An 18,503-nucleotide genomic window follows, 5' to 3' on the forward strand; every position below is an offset into this window, starting at 1 on the left:
TGCACTTTGTAGTTCTACAGTTACAGACTGTAGTCCATCTGTTTCTGGACAGTGACACTCACTGAGATCTCAGTGTCACTGCTGGACTGAGAATAGTCCATTAACCAAAATATCCAGTCAACAGCATCCTGTGAGCACTGATGAAAATCAAATTCTATTTTGAATACATTTTCACTACAGGAAGCTCTTTTGGATTGAATAAACAAGTAATTTATAGGAACAGTTTATAAAAAAAAAGAGGCTGAGATGAAGCTCAGCTCAAAAGCACTTTACTCCATTGTATATTGTGTTCACAGCAAACAAGGCAATAGAGGATGTTATAAACAGGGTATTATAGTGGCTGACTGTTGTCTTGTTTGGTGTTTAACTGTAATATGCACAACCTAAATACTACAGGCTTCAAATTGCTTGTTTTCTAGAAATCACAGGTGACTCAGCAGCAACATACTGATAGTTATTGCAGGAGTTTATGTAAATGCTACATAATAAGTTCTCCAGTAGGGTAGCACAGTTCAGTGCAGTGCAACACGGGTTCAAATCTTCCCAGCTGCCATGACACCTGAGCTCCCAGGGAGCTTCATAAGTAGGCTGCTGTGGTCAACTAGAAGTGTGAACAAAGCACTACAATTTAGACTTTTCTATGAGCTCAAGAAATGGATCTACAAGCCTCTACAGCAGGTGGCATGATCAGGTCTAATGTAGGAATTACAGACAATAATTACAACTGATAATTCAGAGTTCTATTTTTAGGTTGAAGGAGCACTAAAGCCCAATCAGTGCTGGGAAATTCTCTTCTAAACTTGCACCACAGAACAACTAGTTATCTACAGTGCTGACTTGTTTGTTTTACCCAATAAGATAATTCTTTGTTAGTCCCACAATGGGGAAATTCTCAGTGCTGCAGCCGCAAAGGGACAGCAAGGCACTCAAGAAAAGAAGTAACAAGAAGAGAATTAACAAGCAAGTAATTAACCTTGTTAATTACATAACAAGGTTTTTACAGTTTGTTACTTGTTACTTTATAAACAAAAACATCAAAAGTAAAAAATAAGATAAAAATATAAACTTATAAATGTTATAAATAAATAAAAGCAAAAATACTTACACTGTAAAGATATTTTACCCAGATTTCACATACAATATTGCACATGAGGTACTGATTTATTTTACACATTGGAAAGGTGAAGAGTTGATATTTTATATATATATATATATATATATATATATATATATATATATATATATATATATATATATATATAGCATTATAAATAAAATCTTATATTTTAAAAAAATATTCCACATGGAGTATTGATTATACTGCACACAGAATGACTATAATGCTACGCAAACTACAACAAAAGCATGATAATTTCACAGTACGTTTCAAAAAGTATTTAGAACAGCTTTTTTTCTTTAACAAATTTTTCATCTCACTACTGAACTAATTTTTTCTTTTTTTACACATAGGTAATAAATCTACAAGCAACAATTTTCACCACTTTAACAATAACACTAAACATTAAACGGTGTAACTGCATGAACACTAATAGAGAAGCAAAATGTAAAGAGTTTTTACTCAAATCATTGTGCAACAAAACAACAACAAAAAATACAAGTATCACCAAAACAGTCAGCTTTTTTTAGTGGAAGGCAAAAATATTCTTAAGTTCAATATAGGTTAATGTAGTTACAATTTAACCACAAGTTATTTTAAAGCACTTCTACTGACCCATTCATCATGCAAGTCTCACACAATGTAAAGGGCCACTGTGCTCAAATGATGTAGAAAAATAAAAAGCAGAAAAAGCAGAGACCCTTTCTTTCATGGACAGTGACAAAATGTAAGCTAGTTTGCTGAATTAAATGATAAAAAATAGTATATTTGAGCTAAATGAAATATCAACTGTACCTTATCTGGATGAAAACCTGTGTGTCCTTCTAGATCATCCGCTTGTTCTTGATTTCTACAAGAAGATATACAGGATTAAATCAGCCTTATCACTGAAGTAAGTCTTCATAAAGCTGTATAAAAAGGTACAAAAGCTTGTACATGTTCGCTGTTGTGTGTGGGGTTTCAAATGCTTTTTCACAATACAAAGAGAATGTCCCAATTATACTGGCCCTAATCATAATCACTTAATCATAATCTGATGAACCATGATCACAATTCTCAGCTGCTCCATGTTAACTGGGGTATTAAATGTTGAGTGACGCTAGGGTCCAGGGAATGGAGCTAATAGCAACCCAAACCCATTCTGCAGGGCAAGAATAGTCAGGCATGGTTACAGTTTCCCTGAGGATACTGTCAGGACTCATTCTGTCACAATACCTTAAATGAGCAGACTCAGTGAAATTAAACAAAATAAAGGCAGCAACAAGGTACTGTATACTGTATAGGCCCGGGGCCATTGTGTGCTAGCAAAACAGCTCACACAGCATTTTATTTAAAAAAAAAAAAAAAAAAAAAAAAAAAAAGGAAAAAAGAAAATACAACTGTCACGCATTATGTTTGAGATGTACTCTTTTACACCAACAAGCCTACAAAATAAATGAGACCAAGCTTTACAGAGAAGCTAAAACTCCATAATTAGAAAACATCAAAACGAATTGTAAAAATGAAAAGAATTAAGCAGTTTAATGGCTTAAGGAATTTCATAGTTAATCAGAAAAGATCTATATTATAAAAACCCGTCTTGAAGAGAAATTGACCACAGTAGGACCCTGCTGACAAAAAGCCAGCTCAACACCCAACACGTGCCAGCCTTATTATCCTGTGCATCTCCAAACAAGCCCACTTCCTTTGTCAACAGCATGCAGTGGTACTCACACAGTCTCTTCAGGCAGCGCAGAGGCTCCAGAGCATCCAGCTGTGATCTCCCTCTGTAGACTATGGGTGACTACCTCAATTAATCTATCTGACTCCTTCACCTTGACGGATGGCGGCAGACTAACTGCATTAACAAACGTGGACTCGAAAGATGAGCGAGGGAGATAAGAGACAGCTCTTTCACTCCACTTCGCCTTCCATCTGTCAGTGCTCATAGTCCTCACCCTCCCTCCCATCCCCCATGCTCCAGGGAAGCTCGCAGCTAGTCCTGGAGTGCCCACCACAGCTTATCTGTGTGAGGAGGGCCTGCAATGGAGAGGCATGGACAGAGCCCATGGGGACATGGCCGTAAAGCCAGTCGTACTTATATGGTCACATGGCTCCCAAATGCACATGCAGGATGAGTGGCCCTACTTCACCACACATCTATAGTTCTGCTGCACAGGGCCCTGAAATACTGCAACTACACACTAACATAACTACACATTCATCTACAGACAGATGAGTTGCAAATGGAAAGCAATACAGGCAGCGATCCTTGTTTGTGGACTGTTAGTGGGTAATAGTAATGCAGTGGTGGGTGAGTGATACAGCAGAAATACACCGATCAGGCATAACATTATGACCACCTCCTTGTTTCTATGCTCAAACTCCTCAGTGTCACTGCTGGACTGCAAATAGTCCACCAACCAAAAATATCCAGCCAACAGCGTCCTGTGACCACTGATGAAGGACTGGAGGATGACCAACACAAACTGTGCAGCAGCAGATGAGCTATCGTCTCTGACTTTACATCTACAAAATGGACTGACAAGGTAGGAATGTCTAATAGAGTGGACAGTGAGTGGACACAGTGTTTACAAATTCCAGCAGCACTGCTGTGTCTGATCCACTCAGACCAGCACTACACACACTAACACACCACCACTACGTCAGTGTTACTGCAGTGCTCAGAATGATCCACCACTCAAATAGTACCTGCTCTGTGAGGGTCCATGGGGGTCTTGACCACTGAAGAACAGGGTGAATGGGGTTAACAAAGTATCAGAGAAACAGATGGACTACAGTCTGTAACTGTAGAACTACAAAGTGCACCTATACAGTAAGTGGAGCTGATAAAATGGAAAGTGAGCATAGAAACAAGGCCTGATCGGTGTATGGTGTCATGATACATATTTTCTTGATATGCATCACAATATTTACTTTTGACAAGTTGACGCAGACGAAAAGAATGAGTGGTGTCATTAAAAGATTCTACACACAATGATCTCATACTGTACTGCAGAAAACAGTTAAACAAGACTAATTAGGTTGTCTTTGTAATCAGACATGCAACTGATCAGTTTTCTTTTAGTACTGATGATACACAGAATATGCTCAGAAAAGCATATTGTAATGTAACATGACAATTTATCACAACAACGATATTGATGTCTTATTTTTAGAAGTTATTTCTAACAACACCATTTAATTAATTGAGAGGTTTACCTGTGCCGTTATTTGTGAAAACAGCATAATTATTTCACCTGACCACTGGTTGCTAAGCAACAACTCACTTTACACTGTAGTTGTAGCCCTTCTCACACACAAAGCAGCTCAAAATGCTTCACAACCAAAATAATATATATAAAAAATTTAAATGTATAAAAACAGACACTGACTTATTACACTCTATTGCTTAAATACTGCATGACATCTCCAGAAACACACTGGGACTGGAGGGACCCTAAGAGCCATTTTTGCTCCCGTGTCAGTGATGAACAGCAGGAGCCGAGTCATTTTATATGGTGATGACGTTGATATTGTCTCTGCTGTATTTCCCTTCACCACATTCAGGTACTGGAATCAGGAGGGGTTAAATTTCCAGGAAACAAACATGTTTTTCAGAACTCGCAATGGAATTTTCCTTTGACCTTAATAACACAAGCTGCTCCATGTTTAAAACTGCAGTATTTGGGCCAAAAAGGTTCTGCCTGCCATGGGCTCTTGTGAGATTAAACTGAAACGATGAGGCAAAGAGCCCCGCTCTCCACAGCTGTCAGATCCTACACACTGAACACTCACCGCACTGAACCTGAACAGCTCCTGACAGGCAGAACATTGCAACATGTGCTGTAATACGAGGATGTCTTCTTTGCACATGAAATGGTAGTTTGGCACACAAAAAAACCAAATGCCCCCCCCCCACCCCCGAGAAACAAAGCAGTCATTCAGTAGTTGTAGAGTTGGGTGACTTTGTTGCCCCCAAGTCCAGGATAATGAGCATTTTTTCTCCACCCCTGACCGCCGTCTGAGCCAAGCCATGATTATTTGTCTCTTATAAGCCATTATTCTCCTAAACACCCTGCTTGACATGCATATTAACACCACAGCTTTCCTGCAGCCTCCCACCTCCCGCTAGCGTGACAACAGTCTCCATGGCAACAGGGTCATTACAGAGTAAAGCACATTTGAGTGACAGCTTTCCTCCAAGGAAGCCAGAGGAATCTGAGTGAAGGAGCACCACGTCCGTCACTGACAGAATCAAGGGCCGTGACAGATGGAGAAGTGCGGTTTGAAATCCTCACAACTAGAGACTGAGAGATTTTTTGGCATTTTGATACTCAGTTAAAGACCACTGCAACTGGAGGATCTTTAAATGCTTTCTCTCAGTGCCAATGCCGCAAGACTGCACGGAAAAATAAAAATGCACAAGTCTTCATCAGTACGTCGTACTGGTTATGTAATTCCTGACTGGTGCTGTAACCCTGGTGCTGTAACTATGGCAGCAACTACTTCTACAAGTTAATCTTGCCTAATTTTGGTGAATCTACTAATAATAGAAGAAATGTATTTATTTTTTAAAAAAATAAAGTTAAAAAGAAAGATTTATCAGTTTCTGAAACTCTTCAAACAAATAAAACTAAAAAGTTATTATTTCTTTTTTTCCCAATCATCAATTCTCATCATTTACCTAGGGTTGGAAGATGAATAGTTTTTATATCAAAATCAATTTCTGAGAGTGCAAAAAAACCCAACAAAGTTTATGGCTGACATGAAGGAGTAGCACGTTTGTGATTCTATTACTGCATATTTACTACAGAACCAAACAAATCCTTGGGGACACACACCTCGCAACAATGTCAGAATGAGGTAATATTATTCTTACAAAAGTCACTTAATCGCAGCATGTTACTGTAACAACAACACTCACTGGAATATGATAAATTAATATAACCTATTCACACATAACTTGTCTAGTGAACTAGCATGTAAAACCGCTTCAACGATTATGCAGCTTGAATAGCTATTACGTTAAACCTACTTATTATTACTACTACTACTACTACTACTACTACTAGCTATTGTATTATTAATACTACTATTGTCACTACTACCACCACTATTAATACTATTATTGTTATTACTACTACTATTATAACCACCACTATTACTACTACTGTCATTATTACTATTACTACTACTGTTGTTACTGTTATTACTATACTACTACTACTGTTATTACTATACTACTACTACTACTACTACTACTACTACTACTAGCACTGTTATTACTATTATTACTACTGTTGCTGCTACTACTACTGTTACTACTACTACTGTTATTACTACTGCTACTACTACTGTTACTGTTTACTCCTACTGTTACTGTTTACTCCTACTGTTACTGTTTACTCCTACTGTTATTACTACTACTACTACTACTACTACTACTACTACTACTACTACTGTTATTACTACTGCTGCTGCTGTTATTACTTCTATTATTACCACTACTACTGTTGTTGTTATTACTACTACTGTTACTACTGCTACTACTACTACTACTATCACCACTATTACTACTGTTATTACCACTACTATTATTACTACTACTACTACTACTACTGTTGTTATTACTACTACTATTACTACTCCTACTACTGTTGCTACTATTATTACTACTATTACTACTACTACTACTACTATTAATAGTATACCTACTGTTATTACTGTTGTTACTATGATTACTTCTACTGTTATTACTATAATTACTGCTGTTACTGTTTTTACTACTGTTACTACCACTACTACAGTTATTACTGTTGTTACTATTACTGTTATTACTATTTACTAGTTACTACTGCTGTTACTGTTATTACTACTGTTACTACCACTATTATTTCTATTATTATTACTACTGCTGTTACTATTGTTATTACTGTTATTACTATTACTAATACTACTGTTGTTATTACTACTACTTCTACTACTGTTATTACTACTATTGCTACTACTATTGTTATTGGTATTATTACTATTGTCACTACTACGGATGTTACTGTTATTACTACTATTATTACTGTTATTACTACTACCACTGTTATACTACTACTACTACTATTATTACTGTTATTACTACTACCACTGTTATACTACTACTACTACTATTATTACTGTTATTACTACTACCACTGTTATACTACTACTACTACTACTATTATTACTGTTATTACTACTACCACTGTTATACTACTACTACTACTACTATTATTACTGTTATTACTACTACCACTGTTATACTACTACTATTGCTATTACTACTATTACTACTATTGTTATTACTACTACTACTGTTATTACTACTATTATTACTATTACTACTGTTATTATAAGTACTACTGTTACTATTACTACTGCTATTATTACCACTGTATTACTATTACTACTACTGTGATTACTATTATTACTACTGTTGTTACTACTACTACTACTGTTGTTATTACTAGTATTATTACTACTATTAATAATACTACTGCTATTACTACTGCTAATACTACTGTTATTATTATTATCACTACTGTTACTGTTATTACTACAACTACTACTGTTGTTATTACTACTACTACTACTGTTACTACTACTGCCATTACTACTATCATTAGTATTATTATTTTTATTATTATTACTACTACTACTGTTATTACTATTACTACTGTTGTTATTACTACTATTAGTACTACTGTTACTACTATTGTTACTACTACTACTGTTATTACTATTATTATTTCTATTAGTTACTACTACTGTTATTACTATTATTACTACTATGACTACTGTTATTACTATTACCATTACTACTGTTATTACTACAACTACTACTGTTGTTATTACTACTACTACTACTGTTACTACTACTGCCATTACTACTATCATTATTATTATTATTATTATTATTACTACTGCTGCTGCTATTATTACTGTTGTTATTACTACTATTACTGTTATTACTACTATTAGTACTACTGTTACTACTATTATTACTGTTATTACTACTACTACTGTTATTACTATTATTTCTATTAGCTACTACTACTGTTATTACTACTATGACTACTGTTGTTATTACTGTTATTACTATTACCATTATTACTACTGCTATTATTACTGTTATTACTACTGCTATTATTACTGTTTCTACTACTGTTATTACTACTGTTGTTATTACTACTATTACTGTTATTACTACTACTACTACTACTGTTATTACTATTATTACTACTATTATTTCTATTAGTTACTACTACTGTTATTACTATTATTACTACTATGACTATTATTACTGTTATTACTACTACTGCTGTTATTACTATTATTTCTATTAGCTACTACTACTGTTATTACTACTATGACTACTGTTGTTATTACTGTTATTACTATTACCATTATTACTACTGCTATTATTACTGTTATTACTACTGCTATTATTACTGTTTCTACTACTGTTATTACTACTGTTGTTATTACTACTATTACTGTTATTACTACTACTACTACTACTGTTATTACTATTATTACTACTATTATTTCTATTAGTTACTACTACTGTTATTACTATTATTACTACTATGACTATTATTACTGTTACTACTACTGCTATTATTACTGTTACTACTGTTATTACTACTACTACTACTACTACTACTACTACTACTACTACTACTACTACTACTACTATTATTACTACTACTGTTATTACTACTACTACTACTACTACTACTGTTATTACTACTACTACTACTACTACTACTACTACTACTACTACTGTTACTACTTTTATTAGTATTGTTACTACTGCTATGACTACTGTTATTACTTCTACTACTACTATGACTACTGTTACTACTACTACTACTACTACTACTACTACTACTACTACTACTACTACTACTACTATTATTACTACTACTGTTATTACTACTACTACTACTACTACTACTGTTATTACTACTACTACTACTACTACTACTACTACTACTACTACTACTACTACTGTTACTACTTTTATTAGTATTGTTACTACTGCTATGACTACTGTTATTACTTCTACTACTACTATGACTACTGTTACTACTACTACTACTACTACTACTACTACTACTACTACTACTACTACTACTACTGTTACTATAACTACTGTTATTACTACTACTACTACTGTTTACTATTATTACTACTACTGTTACTACTACTGTTACTACTACTACTACTACTACTACGACTACTGTTACTACTACTACGACTACTGTTACTACTTTTATTAGTATTGATACTACTGCTATGACTACTGTTATTACTGTTATTACTACTACTACTACTACTACTACTACTACTACTACTGTTACTATAACTACTGTTATTACTACTACTACTGTTTACTATTATTACTACTACTGTTTACTATTATTACTACTACTGTTACTATAACTACTACTACTACTACTACTACTACTTACTATTATTACTACTACTACTTACTATTATTACTACTACTGTTACTACTACTGCGACTACTGTTACTACTACTACTACTACTACTACTACTACCACTACTACTACTACTACTACTTTTATTAGTATTGTTACTACTGCTATGACTACTGTTATTACTGTTATTAGTACTATTACTACTACTGCTGTTTACTATTATTACTACTACTGTTAGTATTGTTACTACTACGATGACTACTGTTACTACTGTTATTACTGTTACTACTGTTATTACTACTACTACTACTGTACTCAATGATGTACTCAATTTTGACAACTAATTATTGCAGCCCTAAATATGATAATTTAATTAAATGCTTACTTAATTTTATTATTACCTGCAATAAGTGTCTAACAGTTCAATTTCAAAGGGGCTTCCCAGGTGCCTGACCAAAACCAAAAGAGAAACTACAAATTCTTCTACCAAATTTCCCATTTCTTTAAAGAGGGATGTTTGTGGTCAAGTCAAATGCTGTGGTTTAATAAAGTCATGCACTCCAGTGTACTCACTTCTCCCTTGCCTGGGGTCAAGAAAATGACCACTTCCAGCCATGGTGTTACTGTGGACATCAGACAGCTGCTACCTCTGAAACAAGGCTGGGTGAGTGCAAGAGGCAGATGGGCTCTTCTAATATCTATGGCCAAACAACAGGCAGCATGCAATATTCATAAACATCTCCATGGCCCAGTTTTCACAGGCCTAGGTCCTTGCACATCTAAACACTGCCTAGGTACCAATAATAATTCATGCATCAATATGAACTAGTACAGGACAAGCTAAAGAACAGAATAAGAGCATCTCTATTCTAGAAAAGGGTTGTAGACCATCTGTTGACAAACTACCATGAGTGACCAGTAGATGGAGAAAGTTGACTTCATCATTCTCTGTGCTGCAGATGGATGGTCAGACTTTGTGAGAGTCCATTGTGAAGCAGCAGATGGTGATCTGTTCCCAAACACTGACCACATCGTTAAAAAGAAGAAAAAAAATCATCACAGCTCCTTTGGGCACTAATATGCCTGTTCAATGTAAATAATTCTTTGTCTTTCTGTATGCTCATAAAGCCATTTTAGACAAGACTCAGAAAGTGGTGACCATCATGACGTTATATATCCAATACTGCACCAAAGTGAGGCTTGAATCGAGACACAAGGAAGCCATGGAATTTGATCATGTGACCCATCATGATTTATAGATATACATCTGCTATCTGCAAAGATTGGGTAGTGGTACAGTGTTTTAACTCCGACATAAATGTAACAGATCAGCCACTCAAAGAGCCACTCTTAAGAGTTCAACCAGAGGTTAGGCAGCATGGAGATTCAATGAACTGTAAAATTCAGAAATCCCATGAGTAAACAACTGTGGGTGGAAACCAGAACAAGACCTGGTGAAAGCAAATAAAATGGTGGATGCAGAAAAACATCCCTGAGGTCTGATGAACCACTCCACACAGAGTAATAATATATTGATAACATGTCCATGTGTGCCTTTGTATAAAACATCCCCCTGCCTTGGTCTGGAAGCAAGCCAAAGATATCATTTAATACTGAAATAAGCCACTGTGTATTTTTTTTTCAAACCCGGGAGCTGACCAGAGGAAACGGAATTGATAAGTAATCTTGTGGAAATGTGATATTAAAAACAGTTAAATGAGACTAGTAGCTTTTTTCCTGTATGCAGGAGCTAAAGATGCTGATAAAAAAGGAGGAGTCTCAAACTGGCAGCACACAAGTTGGAAGCAAACCCACCCAGGCATTAGATTCCTGGATCTTGCATATTTGGTAGCCAGTCAAGTACTGTCAGAAATTCAACCTCATCAAGCTTTGCCTAAAACTGCTAGCACACAGGAAAGTGCTTACTTCGTGTATTAAACTTTAAGGTCACATTGAACTCAGTTGCTTACCATTTGTTTTGATATTTCAGAAAATAGAGGATCCGTTAAAAAAGAATTAGTAGCACTGTGCCATCCTAAATTAGGCTAATTTAGGCTAAAAAAAAAACAAAACAACCAGAATTTCTTCACAGCTAGCATACAATGCCTCACCTTCTAATGTTCGAGAACGTAGAGATAAGTAGCTCTCTAGAGACTCTATATGTTACAGTTGTCAGAAGAAAACCGCATATGTCCAAAATGAGAACTTTACAGGAGAAGGAAATAATCTGTTTTACTTTTAATATAAGTCAATGGAACCAGACTTTTCTCCAAGTCATTTTGGGCTATTTCTTTTAGTCCACTCTTCATGAAATTTTCATGCAATGTAAAAGGCAACAGGCTTTTTCAAATTATGCCAAAAAATGAAAGAAAAAAAAAACCCCGACAAAAATAGAGATAAGGTTTTCTTACGACGACAGCAATATAATTTATAGGCGTAGACAGGAGTTTCTTTAAACCCAGAGATGTGCACAGATTTTTTTTTAGCAATCCACAAAAGATTACTATACAATACAAACTACAGTCAAGCCAATAACACAGAGAGAAAAACATCAATTTCCTGTCTGTGTCTACAACAGGCCTCTTTGCTGTGGGGGAGACAAAAAAAGAAAAAGCATTTCTATCTCTCTCGCACCCCACTGTTAGGCATAGCTCAGAGATTTCAAGCCTTGTTTAAATGCAGAGGAGACAAGTGAATTTTGCTTTTTCATCGATTCATTTTAAGCCAGCATCCAAACACAGACTCAGCAACGTATCAGATAATGTAATAATATCCCGCATGACTCAGCACAACCAGGAGCATCAGGCACTAAGGAATCTGCTCACTTGATTAATGTGGAGTTCAGCTGCTCTGATCTGTGAAGCTTTATAAACACAAAAAACTGCATTTTGTTCATTTTACAATATTTGTAACCCTTTAAAAACAAATGTTATACTTATCTGTGGTCTTAATTCCAGTGTATCTATTCCCAATTTCTAAATCTTACAAGGCCCAATCCTATTTCTTTGCCTACAGACCAGGCTACTAGTGCTCATCTGTAGTCGGCCTGTCTTCCATGATGGCAGAGGAGGGCAAAGTTCAGCTCCTCACTGCTGGGCTTTAGTTACATTTAGAGCATCATATGTTTTCAAAGAGGGGGGACAATTATTACCGCTTAGTCCTAATTCTTTGGTGATACGAAGCTGAAGTCAGATATTCACCAACCTCTTGTGCGAACTTTTCTGTTCCACCGTAAATGGTGTAGCAGTTACATTTTGGTGCTTCAGGCGTCAGAACTGCTGGACTATTTAAGGTGGAATGGGAAAGTTAGCCAGCTAGCTCCCAAGACATTAGCATGCTATGTGATTTTTTATGCTTGTTATGAAGAAAACAAACCATAATACATTAGAACGACATTAAACTAAGATAATACAATGGCTATCGTGATTTTTACTGAGAAAAATCTCACGTTTGTGGGTTCCTTTGGTCGCTCGCACAGCCATCTTGCTAGTTTTTCTTTCTTTCTCTAAAACCTCTTTTTGGAGGGCCATGTAGTCCCAATACTTTGCCCTTCCCCTCTACCTTAACAAAAATTGGGACACCCTAACCCTAGACATGAATGCACAGAACAGAGGGCTAAGAGCTAAGTGATAGGGGCGAGAGGTGAAATGGGATTGGGCCCATATGTTTACTTATCAGCATTGATATTGGCAGAGAATTGCCCACAATTCTCATAACTGGTGCATCCCTGGTTGCATGACAATGTTACAGTATGTGGAGCAGAACCACACAAACGCAGAGCTGCAAAAACACATGTAAACAGGAGAAGAACAACGTCACTTAATTCATTTTTCAATACTGTTTCTTGGACACAGTCACTGAAGAGTGGCATTCCAAGAAGCAATAAACATCAAATTCTCACTTTGTGTTTGTATTAACAGAACTCAACACTAAATACAACAAATAATTATAAATGATCACATTACAGGCAAACTCGTTTCCTTGCAAACGTGAAAAGCACAAAGGTTTCTCTACAAAGTGATGGTGTGTCAAAATAAAAGCTCTTCTCAACAAAGCATAAACAGCACCAGAATTATAGAGTTCCTTTTTAATACTATTGTACTTCACACCAGGATTGTAACTAATTTTAGACTTTATTTCATGTAAGCTAAAAAAATTAAACCATGATTTTGAGATAAGATGATCGCCAAGATGTCTACAGCAATCAAAGTATTTACAAAATAAATACTGAATTGGTACTTGTCAGATAGCCACTTGAGGAACCTAAATCAGTATCAGTAAAAATAAAAAAAAAATTCAGAACCATGTGTCCAAAGTTAGAACAAAATGGAAGAACAATATTATGTAGGCATAATAAAATATTCACAATGGAAAGCTATTAGACTCACAGTTGTGTCAATATTGATGAAGATGCTCACATACACTCAAGCTACAGAATCTTACTGTAAACAGCTCAAGCATACCGCTATGAAATAGGTTATAATTTACTGGAGGATGCTGCGATCAGTAAGCAAGTCTACATACAATATTACACTTTGTCATCAAAGTTAGCACCCCCCCCCTTAAAAATGCAGAGATATGCTATTTGGCTCAGTGGTTTCAAGTATCATGACACGAAACAAATTAAAGCGTGAGACTGTACGGAAAAGCACAGAGGACATTCAGAGGACATTCATTTTTTTAATTGTGTAATGTATAGCATGAGCATGACACTACACATGCTGTAACAAAACATTTCAAAATATGGAGACAAGGCATAAATGAGCAGACTACACGGAATAGGAAAAAAAATTTAATATAGATTCAACGTTTTCAGTTGAATTTTTACTCCTAGAAAAAAAAAAATACAATTTGTTCCTGGCTTCTGTTTTCATTCCTTAAACTGGTTCACAGCTCTGATTTTAATCATAACTTATCCCATTTCATATAATCTCACATGCAGCTCTAAACAATACAGTTGTTACAGACTTCTTATATAGGAGTCTAAAAAAATGAATGACTATATCCCCCTACCCAATGTGAAAATAAGGATTAGGCTAAATGCCCTCTACAAGATGACAAAAGAAAAGCGTTCCGCCAGAGAAAAGCTTTCTGCACCTCAAACAAAAGGCTGTCGCTTGTTGCGACTGCTTGCGGAAGTAGACCCAAGAAGAGCACTTCTGGGAATGTCCTCAAGCGCTGAAGAATTCAAAACATCTCCACACATTCGCACACACACGCATGCCAAGAAAGAGACACCTCTCTGACCTGCGCCAGGGTTGGGTTGAATAAAATAGGACAGAGAGAAGAATGCTGGGCATATCTGTATGACTTACAGACCTTGGTCCTTCTCCAGCTATTGAGGCGTGCTTACTGGCAGATGAATTCTCCTCACTTGGATGTTGTTTTCAGAGCATTTGTGTCTCATGCTGAGACTTTAAATAACGTTCACACATTTAGTTGTGCATGTCAAAAGGAATTTACACCAAAATCCTGAATGGCAGAAGAATTTTTAATGAGACAATAGGAAAAAAGAACTTTGATTGCAGGTTATAACTCAAGTATATGACCCCTGCTGGCCACAGGAGCCATACCAAAGCTGCTTGTTAAGGAAGATGAGACAAAAAGTGAGGTGGAATGACAAAATTGCCAGAGTTTCAGCTTTGGAAAAGCTGCCAACCTTACATAACAGCTTAAAGCAGGCCAAAAAAAATAAAAATAAATCACAGACGACGGAATACCGTATGCAGTATTTTCCCTGCGTACTGTAAACTGAAAGGCATAACATGCATTTGTTCTCGAGAGATGTGTAAAGCTTAAAAAAAATCCAACCAAGATACAAGCAGCTCCACCCTACACATCACAACTGCAGCGCCGCGGGGCAAAACCTCACAGTTCCAGATATCCATTTTTAAAGACCTCTCTGTTTTGACTGAGGAGAAAAACAAAACTAAAATTGGGTTAAGAGAACTGCGTCTCCCTCAGGCTCCAGCAAATGTGACAGAGGGCTGAGTTAGGCTTCAGATAGGCTGGCTCAATTTTGCCCTTATATGGGCACTGGAGGTGGGGGGGCAGACAAGGGGCAACAAGACCAACACCACAATGGCTGCCTTGCTTCTTCTGCCATATCATGCTCCTCAATGGGGCACGAACATGGGGCCAACCCACACATCCTGAACATCAGGCCTCATTTATACAGGAAAGTTTGCAAGTAATCTGTTGGGAGACAGATCACTCTCAGTCTTCCTTGGCTTCAAAGTCCATTATAACACAGATCAGGGGTGTCAAACTCAACCAGTAAAAGGGCCATATTAAAAAATCTCATCAAATCCGCGGGCCAGAGAAAAAAAATAACTAAATGTTGTGCTGTAACCCAAACTGGCCACTGTTTATTCAGAATATGCAAAAATGTCAACAGTAACATAAAGAAAATGTAGGAGACCTTGAAGTCTTACATGGACACTTGAAATATTCAAAATTTAAACATCCCCAGGAGGTCAGTCTTTTAAACCTACCTATCTGCTTGCATTAGATGGTTCATTAAACGTGGGCTCAATTTCTGAGCTGCTGAGCTAACGTGAGCTTCATGTTGGTTGAACTGCAGATGAAATGCATTTTGGTGATATGACTGGTGTAAAACTGAGTAGAATGGTGTAGAACTAAGGTGTAACCGCTGTCCCATAGACAGCTGTTGGGGTGGGAGACTTACGTTGCAGTGCATGCTGGGGACTGTAGTGCAACATACAGTGAAACTGGCTAATATTATTAGAAATATATTAATTATATATTAATTATTGTATTAATATTAATTGAAAAATAAAATCGTTTTGTGGGCTGGATAGGATTGTGTGGTGGGCTTGATCTGGCCTGCAGGCCTTCTGTTTGACACATGGGACATAGAAGGTTCTCCCATCTTAATTAACCAAGTCCTGTTTGGCGCTGTTGTTTTTTAATAAGGCATTTTAAGGCGTGGAGCGAAGGGAGACGCAGATCAACAGAAAAGCTTTGGTGTGTTAGCTGAACGGGGGGTTGGTATTCAAAGAGGGTCTCCGCTTCTGGTCGTAAAACGTGTAGGAGTCTGAGGCGTACAATTCTTCCTACAGCCCTGCCACTAGTCTGAATGGACACTTCTGTTGCTGTGAACTCCGAATCTCAAAAGCAGCGCGATACAAAAGGGCCGTGTCTCGGAGTCGAGGAGAAGACAGAGGGTCTTCACTGATCAGCAAGTCCACTCTGAGACATCACTGTTAAGCCTGCCACAATATCGGGTACTAGTTGACTGCCGCCTCTGTGCTCCTCCAAAAAACATTAAGAAGTTTAGTGAGATCAGTGGGCTCACATCTTCAGTTTAACTTCATTAATCTGACTCTCAGTAGCTTACAGATACAGTATATGCCCTTAAAAAAATTAAGGTTCCTAAATGGTTCTAGGAAAAGTCTTTAATTAGGACGGAACCTTTACATTATGCCGAGGTCCATTAATTTTTTATAAAAGGTTCTTAAACAGATCTCATGAACAAAAATCACTCTTTATAGTTCATTTTTAATAAGATGAGGTAATTACTGAAAAGAAGAGGCCCAAAAGTCTGAGACCACCACTGAAAATGCTTCTATATGACTTCCATTCGTAATTTAATGCATTTTTGCTCCACTACAAATCATATTATCAGCATAACAACTGAGCAAAATGTAGAATTTTTGAAACATTTAAATAAATTTCTTCTTATTAACTATGTTACTTTTGACAGTGCACACTCAAGCTGGCATGGACACAATTTTACGCAAAGCCTCTGATGAGCTGATCAAATCCACCTGAGGGCTGTTTGAATACGAACTTTAATAGAAGAGATAAAACAAACAAAAAGAAAGACCTTTTATACAAAATCTTTAACATGGTTAACTCCTTAATTTGCATAAATTTGAATAACAGCCTAGACATAGCACAGGATCTCAAACATTTCTTCTTTTAAAAAAAAAAAGATTGTGTGGTCTCAGACGACAACTTTAAAAAGTTAAAATTATGTCCAGCCCTACAAACTCCTTGAAAAGAATATCTGGGTCAGCTAGTCCCTCAACCGCAAAACTGCACCATGACGTCACTGAAAAGAAGTGCTTGGTATTTGGCTAATCTTTTTGACCAAATAAACAGGCAGAAACAAATAAACAGAAAAGGGCCAAGTTGCATAAATCTAAACAAGTATGTCATTGAGGAGAAATGAGAGGTTGAGAGTCTTAATTAAGAGCCTCTTTGCAGCCATAACAAAGAAACACTAGATCCATTTTTATGCACAACCTCACCGTCTTCATCTTTGCTGTTTCTTTAACTCTACACGAAGAAAAGAAATGGCTACACTTTCATGTATTATGCTCTTAGGAGTTTCACAGACTGTTACCATGGCATACTATACCAAAAACATCACAAATCTTAGTATTCCAGCAGCTGCTGAAATCAATGAAAGTGCAGCAGCACGGAGAATATCCAGGCAGCAGTCAGGATCATGCCAGCTGGGTTTTCAAATCTGGGAACATTGTGGTTTACAGTAAGCTCCATGCAGGCCTATGAGACTGAATACAGCCTCTGCAATATGCATAACATGCAGCTTCAATAATAGAGTCTCATATTTCACAATTAGCTTTTTCTTCAATATTAACATGACAGTCTTTACATTCCACATAATGTACTTCCCTTCTGACTAACCCTAGCAGCATGACGACTTCTCTCTGATACACAGGATGTAAATCCGAAAAGTGAAACGAGAACAGGAAGTGCTGTGATGGAGAGAAAACACTGCACTTTTTCACACTGTCCTGCATTCATGGGCGCATTAACATCATGTACCCCTCAGCATTCACTTACAAGAAGCAGTTCTCATAACATACATTTGCAGACTGTTTAGGGATTTTCAGTTTCTACCAAATTAGTTAAAAATAGGCTTTGCTGTAATCAT

The 18,503-nt window shown here is 36.5% G+C and overlaps 1 protein-coding gene across 5 annotated transcripts in view; it reads right to left on the reverse strand.

Annotated features, from left to right (window-relative positions):
- The window catches only part of fam49a (family with sequence similarity 49 member A), a 37,439-nt gene that overhangs the window by 14,077 nt on the left and 4,859 nt on the right, over window positions 1-18,503 (reverse strand). For 3 of the 5 annotated variants that reach the window (XM_017720190.2, XM_017720192.2, XM_037538127.1), the window contains exon 2: window positions 1,913-1,967. The gene's annotated coding sequence lies outside the window, so the exon portion shown is untranslated. Of the gene's footprint in view, window positions 1-1,912; window positions 1,968-2,830; window positions 3,008-18,503 lie in introns of those variants that run through there. The other 2 variants (XM_037538128.1, XM_037538129.1) reach the window with 1 other exon arrangement.

This window comes from Pygocentrus nattereri, chromosome 4 (assembly GCF_015220715.1).
Source record: "Pygocentrus nattereri isolate fPygNat1 chromosome 4, fPygNat1.pri, whole genome shotgun sequence".
NCBI classification, from domain to species: Eukaryota; Metazoa; Chordata; class Actinopteri; order Characiformes; family Serrasalmidae; genus Pygocentrus; species Pygocentrus nattereri.